We start from the raw sequence: 7,690 nt of genomic DNA on the forward strand, positions 1-7,690 counted from the left end.
CGGGAGCCCGGGGACAGCCGGCCGGGCCCGCCGCTGCCACTGCTGCCGAGGCCGGGCCAGGGTTCTGGGCGGACCCCGCGGGCTCAGGTGAGCGACTGCCGGGGCGGGCGCGGGGGCGGGCGCGGGGTCCCCGGGAGGCCGGCGGGCAGGGCAGGGCGAGGCCGGCAGGACTGTGGGCGCCGGCCCGGGCTGTGCCCTGCAGCCGCGGTGGCCCCGAGGACCTCCTGCCCCGAGAGCGTGGAAGCTCCGAGAGCCGCGTGCGCGAGCCCTCCCTGGAGGTCCGAGTGGCCGGGGCCGCGGCCTTCCCCGTGCCCGGCCCCGCTGACACCGCGTGACACCCGTGTGCGTCCTGCCCGCGCTGGTCACTGCTCCGGCCCCGCTGACACCCTTGCGCGTCCTGCCCGCGCTGGTCACTGCTCCGGCCTCGCTGACATCCGTGTGCGTCCTGCCCGCGCTGGTCACTGCTCCGGCCCCGCTGACACCCGTGCGCGTCCTGCCCGCGCTGGTCACTGCTCCGGCCCCGCTGACACCCGTGCGCGTCCTGCCCGCGCTGGTCACTGCTCCGGCCTGGCTGACACCTGTGTGCGTCCTGCCCGCGCTGGTCACTGCTCTTGGCAGAACAGACCCGGCAGGTGCACTAGCAGGTGCACAGAGATGGACAGCCTGGGAGCAGGTCCCCAGGCCAGACCCAGGGACAAGCCCCTGCTGTCCCAGAGTCGAGTGTGCAGTCAGTCCCTCCTGTAGGGACTTCAGGCCCTGAACGCCCCCGTCCGCCCTCACCTCCAGTCCGGGTGCCGCGGTAGGAAGGGTCGCCGGCTTCCGACGACTCTGCCGTTGCATGTGCTGATGTCATAAAAGACTTTCCGCGCCTGGGGGGCTCACTGCAGCTCTTGACTTCCTCGCTGCTGGCGGTCTCAGGGTCCTGGGATCAAGCCGCACCTGGGGCTCCGGGCTGAGCATGAGTCCGCGCCCCCTCCCTCTGCCCCTCCATTCCTCCCCTCCCCCCATGCTCTTGCCGGGTCTCTTTCTCTCTCTCAATTCAATAAATACTACTTTCCCAGCAATCCGTGAGTGACCAACTATGTGCACGTGGCCTTGCCAGGGTGACACGTGAAATGAGCCATCACAGCCCCAGCCCCAGAAACGCTCCCGTAGACAGGCTCTGCCCTTTCATTTACGTACGAGAACGTGCAGGGGCGGCTTGTGTCCTCTGCGACGTCAGCCGGAGCTCGGCTGTAATCGTGACCTGACTGGCCTTTGTCGGCCACCTTCTTCCCCAGTTGGGCCTGTGGGTCCTGGGACCTGGGAGCCACTCTGCTCCCTTCTGGCCGCGTCTCCTCCCTGTGTCGCCGGGACCAGCTCTCTGACCCTGCAGGCTTCCTTAGCTGAGGAACTGGGGTGCTGAGTGCTGGCCTGGCGCACCTGTCAGGGCTCACGCCTGTGGCGTGCCCAGGACGGCAGCTTCCTCAGTAAACGTCTGGGAGCCTCTGCCCTGAGGACCTGCTTCCCCACCAGGGGGGCCTGGGTTTCCTGACCTGCTGGCCTAGAGGTGTGTGGTACCCCGGGAGGATCCTGTCCTTCCCGAATCCCCCCATGTGGACATCCCTCCCACTCCCGACTCAAGAAGGCAGCTGTGCACACAGGAAACGGCCCACGACTCGTCCCCTTTCAGGTTCAGAGCTGGGACTGTAACCCTGGGAAAATTTTAGCACACCTCTGCAGGCCTCTGTGGTGGTCAAGGGCTTCCTCCTCCGTGGGCACCGGGCCAGCAGTGCCCGCCCCTCTGCTCTCCCGGACCCAAGCCGGCACCGGTCACCTGGCCTTGCAGCTTCGAATAGAGGAACGTGTTGCTCCGGTCCCCGAGCTCATTTCTACACGCGGCCCTTCCAAAGTGGGTGTCTGTCTGGGCCAGGACTGGCAAGTCAGATACAAGACGGTCCCCCAGCTGTGCAGGGCCCTGCAGCGTGGCCACCCCGAGCTCCCGGGCCTGTCTCCGCGCGTGAGCTGCAGACACGGGAAGGCGGGAAGCCGGCCTGGCGGAGAACCTCAGAGCAGACCCACCGCCTCACGTGCCGTCCGGTAAAGCTCAAGGACCCGTGAGAAAGAGCGGAGTGCGCGTCGCTGAAGTGAACACACAACACCCTGAAGCACGCGGGTGAGTCCTGGGCGCCAAGCAGAACGGGGAGAGAGACAGTGGGTCATTTCCAAGGGAGGGAGGAGCCGGCCCAGCTGCCCGGGAGGTCCAAAGGAAGCAGGGCGTCTCAGAGGGACACACAAATCCCAGGAAGCCTGAATGCAGCCAGAGAAGGAGGAAATCGCACCCAAAGAATGGAAGACACCAAAAGGAAAACGAGGGACAAAGAGAAAAGCTTAATTAAATAATTAAATCAGAAAGTACAGAATTAGACCGAAAAATAGTCCTTTTTTTTTTCAAGGTTTCATTTATTTATTCAACAGAGAGAGCGTGAGCACAAGCAGGGGGAGGGGCAGAGGGAGCAACAGGCTCCCCGCTGAGCAGGGAGTCCGATGCGGGGCTCGATCCCAGACCCTGGGATCATGACCTGAGCCGGAGGTAGACGCTTCACCCGCTGAGCCCCCAGGTTTCCCTGAAAAGTAGCTCTTAAAAAGACCAGTGAGGGGTGCCCGGGGGGCTCAGTCCCTGAAGTGTCTGCCTTCGGCTCAGGTCATGACCCTGGAGTCCCCGGATCGAGCCCCGCATCAGGAGTCTGCCTCTCCCTCTGACCCTGCCCTCTCATGCTCACTCCCTGTCCTTCTCATTCTCTCAAATAAACAAGATCTTTAAAAAAAAAAAAAAAAAGACCAATGAGACACACTTCTGAGGAGACTAAGGAAAAACAGGACCGGGGGACACGACTCTCAGTGTTAATGGAGGGGACCGTGTATTTGCCCCATCCGCGGTGACACCGCGGTCACGGCGGGAAAAGCTCCTTGAGAAGCGGGATGACTGCCCAGCAGTCCAGCCTGTCCCAGCAGCCCAGCAGGAAACAGGAAATCGGAGCCGGGCACCGAGCATCAGAGACCCACAGGCTGTCAGGCTCCAGCCGCACGGGCGGTGGGCGGCCCCCGCTGAGCCTGGGGACCGCACAGGCCAGCCTCGTTCTGGCTGCGACCCCCAGAGACCCGGAGCAGGACCCCGCAGTCAGGCCGCTTCCGCTTCCTGCGCCTGACCCCATGCGGGACGGTCAGGGGTCGTTCTGCTCTAAGCCCTGCGTTTGGGACCATGCGTTCAGTGGCAGCGCGCAGCCCCCGAGCGGTCAGCGCTGCGGGCCGCATCCTGAGGGCAGAGCCGGGGCCGCGGGCAGCCCGGAGCAGACCATGCGGTGTCCGTGGGGCAGGCTGCCTCCCCACGGCCTGGCGGGGCTCTCGGAGCAGGTGGCCCCATCTCCTTCCCGAAGCTAAGGTTTCCTTGGAGTATAAAAATCTTTAAAAAGGTTGTAAACTTTATTTGAGCGCGTGAGCGCAAGTGGGAGCGATGGAGGGAGAGACTCCCCCAGGCTCCGCGCTCCGTGCAGAGCCCCCCACGGGGCTCCATGTGCCACCGCCCGAGACCAGGACCTGAGCCAACGCCAGGGACCCACGCTGATCTGACTGCACCGCCCACGCACCCCACGTTTAACTTTTAAAGTATCATTTGTGATCTTCTTTGTTGGTGACTATGAAGTGCAGTGTGTTCACTGTATAACATGTAGCAAATACAAAACAAGAAACAAAAATGGAAGCGTGGCCTGCCCCCCCCCCCCACCGCCGATGCCTGCGTGGCTCCGTGTCCGTCTCGTACTGACAGGGCCGTGGTGTCCTGTGGCCCACGCCGTAGTGCAGTGGCTTTCCGTCCAATACAACTGTGTGCCACGCTGTGAGGTCCTTTTTTCCCCATGACATTAAATGTTTTTGTAAAATGTTTTTAAGTAGCCATTCATCATTCACGTGATTTTACCCCATTATTGGACAGTGGGAGGCCTGCACCGGAGAGGGCAGGGATCGGGAAAGCCCGGCTGAACGGTGGGGCCAGTGACGTCTGGCTCCTGCCCTCTCCTGCTGACCCCTGCACCCTGTGGGAAGGGTCCCAGGAGAGGCACTCCAGCGAGGCCCCCAGACGGGGCTAAAGCCGACTTGGCCAACCGGAGTGACCCTGACAGTGTGCACGCCGTGGTGGGGTGCAGCCCGGAAGCAGGGGGGCACCTCCCACAGCTGCTTAGAGGGACCCGCACCCCCCACGTGGATCTCTGGAAAGGTACTTTCTTGTGTTTTAGATTTTTAAAGGAAGGAGCAACTCTTAGGTCAGTAAGTTAAAAATCCCTCCCGGGATGCCTGGGTGGCTCAGTGGGTTAAGCTTCTGCCTTCAGCTCAGGTCATGATCTCAGGGTCCTGGGATCAAGCCCCGCATTGGGCTCTCTGCTCGGCGGGGAGCCTCCTTCCTCCTCTGTTTCTCTGCCTGCCTTTCTGCCTGCTTGTGATCTCTCTCTCTCTGTCAAATAAATAAATAAAATCTTAAAAAAATAAATCCGTGCCACTCGGCTGGGTGAAATGGAAAGGGACAGACGCCGAGGAGCCTGTGTCGGCAAGGCCGTGTGCGGTCGGGCCCTTCATGCACTGTGGCGGGAAGCAGTGTGGCGGACAGCGTGGTGTCTTCTGGGCTCAGCCCAGCCCTTTCCCCCGGGAACAGGCGGCTCGGACCCACGGGAACATCGGTGTGCGACTGTCCACGGTGGCCACAAGGCGGAGCCCAGATGAGTGTGGTCCAGCCGTGGGAAGGAGTAGATGCCAGCAGGTCCCACAACGTGGGCGGTGTGAGCGTTCACAACAGGCAGAAAGCGGGCTTGGGGTTGCCAAAGAGGAGAGTGTGGGGAGCAACAGCTAATGGGTACGGAGTCTTCTTTTTGGGGAGATGAAAATGGACTGGCAGTTGGCAGCGGTGATGTTCCCTCATACCTAAATATGCTAAAAACGCTGCGTTGTGCTGTGTGTTAGATCAATAAAGCTTTTAAAACAGTCACTGAGGCGTGCGCCCAGACACTTAATTCAGTTTGCAAACCAACTGAAACAACTTTCAAATTAGCATTCTTGTTGAACCAGACACATGAGTGGCCCCTGTTTTCAGAGGTCCAGGCTGTGCCCCCCACCCTGCGTCTCGGGTGCAACCCCAGTTCCCCGCATTTGGAATCTGGGGGCAGCAGAGGGAGTCCCCAGTGCTGCTGTGCAGGGTGGTGGTTGTGTGGTTTCGCACCTGCCGGCTGCTCCGCTGAGGCTGGTGCGCCCGGCAGAAGTGTGTGACCCCACGCGTGACTTTAAATTTTCTAGTACGAACACTAAGAACGCAAAAGGAGAAGGTGAGGCGCTGTTGGCTGACTCAGTTGGTAGAACACGTGTCTCTTGATTGCAGGGTCATGAGTTCAAGCCCCAGGGTGGCCAGAGAGCTTACTTATAGAGAAGTATAAAGAAATAAAGTTAATAATATATCTTAACTCCAGGGGTGCCTGGGTGGCTCAGTGGGTTAAAGCCTCTGCCTCGGCTCAGGTCATGATCTCAGGGTCCTGGGATCGAGTCCTGCATCGGGCTCTCTGCTCAGTGGGGAGCCTGCTTCCTCCTCTCTCTCTGCCTGCTTGTGATCTCTGTCAAATAAGTAGTATCTTTTACTTATACATACGTACACATACGCACACACACGTGTGTTTATATGTATCCTGACTCCAGTACTCCCCGAGTATCTTCGCTTCCACCCGTAATTGATACAAAATCAGCGCTGAGACATTTTATGCTCTTACCCCGGGTACATTTTGCACTTAAGGCAGGACGTGGCTGACTGTGGGACAGCGCAGGGCCAGGAGGGGACAGGGCCTCCCTGTGGGGACGACGGCATCTGGAATCCGGGGCTGCTGCCGACCCCTGGCTGCCCGTGTTCCTGCACCGCGTTCCTGTGGGGCACGCCTTGTCCGTCACATGGGGTGGCCCAGGAGGGCTGGGTGCGGGTGTGGTGGCCCGGGCGGGAGTCACGCTCTCGGAAGGGCTCTGGCACGGTGAGGCGGCAGCCCCCCCCATCACCCTCTCCCGGGCCTCGGCCACCTGTGATGAAGGGCACGGGAAGCACCTGTGGGAGCCGCACAGCCGCCGCCTCTGGATTTGCAGAAAGCAGCGGAGGACCGCGGTGTAGGAAGCACGACCTGGCGTCCAAAGGAGAATGCTCTGATGACCTGTTTAAAGGTCGCCTCCGTGAACCCGAATGTGGAGGAAACTCCGTCGTGTGCCACGGCCAGCTCTGCTGGGACAGGCGGACAGCGGGGCAGAAGGCTTGAAGCACCTGGGAGCCTGGTCCTCTGGGCTTCCGGCAGGGTGCCAGGCTTGGCCACTGTGTTCCTCCCATGCACAAGGCCTGCAGTGGGGAGACCCGGGCCCTGCACTCCTTTCCCTCCTGTGGAACAGAGGGGACAGCCAGATCACAGCCAGTGCTGGGCAGGCGCCGTGAGCCCTTGCTCTGTGGTTCTCAATGCCCTCACTTAGCCCACGGTGCCCGCCTCACGGTGTGGCTGGACCGGGACCCCAGCCTGGGTGGTGCTGATGCCGGGGGCTCTGTCTGGAGGGTGACCCTGCTGAGGTGCCCTCTTGCCCCCGGCTGGGCCTGGCTGGGGGCTGGGTTCCAGGAGGCCGTGGGGCAGGGGGCTGGAACATCCAGGGGCCCCCGGAGCATCCCCAACCTACAGCAGGTGCCGGGCGTGGCCTGGGTCAACGTCAGAATGAAAACAGCCAGTTGTCTTACCGGCGAAATGGGTTTGCTGGGGAATGGCACGGGAATTGGAATTCAGGCCAAGCAAGCGATGGCAAGCCCACAGGCGAGTCTGGAGAACACAGAGGAGGTCCCTCGGAGGGCAGTGAGGGCTCGGGGCGCCCGCAGCTTCTCACTGAGTTTGCAGGGCAAGGACGGAGCCGTCCCTCCTCGGGCTGAGGGGGTTCGTGGAGTGGACGGTCATCTCGTCCAGCCGGGCAGCACGGCCAGACGCTCGGGCCGAGAGCTCCCCCTGCTGGCCGCCTGGCTCCATGGAAAATGAGGTTTCCTTTATTGGGTTTGAAGCCGCCAGGGGGTCTGGCTGAGGGCACCGCTCCCAGGTGGGCACCCAGTTAAGCTCCTGGGGCCCAGCTGTCGGAGGAGGCAGTCTGTCCTGCCCCCTCCTGTAGGTGGGGGCCCGGGGCACCCCGCTGTGGGGCAGGGGCAGGGGGCGGGTGGGCTCTCTGAGGCCTGCATTCCGATGTGCGGCTCTGTTTCCAGCAAGAAGAGTCATGAGGCCTGAACAAGTTGTTCGTGTTGACTGTTCGTTTTAAATGGCAGTTCCAAGGCTTCCAGGAGGCCGTCCCGGTGGGCTCAGGAAGGCTGTCCCTGGGAAGGCCTGGTCTTGGTGTAGCCTCCAAGCCCTGAACTGCATTTTCAGCTCAAGACAATTTGGACTCCAAGCAGATTTTTTTTCTCTTTAAAATGAGGTCAATTAAAACAGTCGGCCATGGGGTGAATTTGACTCTGGTCTTTGCCATCTCAGAACCACGTGGGCTTGTGGATTTCGGATTCCAGGCTCCGGAGCAGAACAAAGCTTGTGTAAAGAGAGCTGAGCTGGGTTTCCGGTGGCCTCACCCTTTCCCAAGGAAAAGAAAGGTCTGGGTCTGTCTACCTGCCCTGGGGCTCACC

This window comes from Meles meles, chromosome 11 (assembly GCF_922984935.1).
Source record: "Meles meles chromosome 11, mMelMel3.1 paternal haplotype, whole genome shotgun sequence".
In the NCBI taxonomy this organism is placed as follows: domain Eukaryota; kingdom Metazoa; phylum Chordata; class Mammalia; order Carnivora; family Mustelidae; genus Meles; species Meles meles.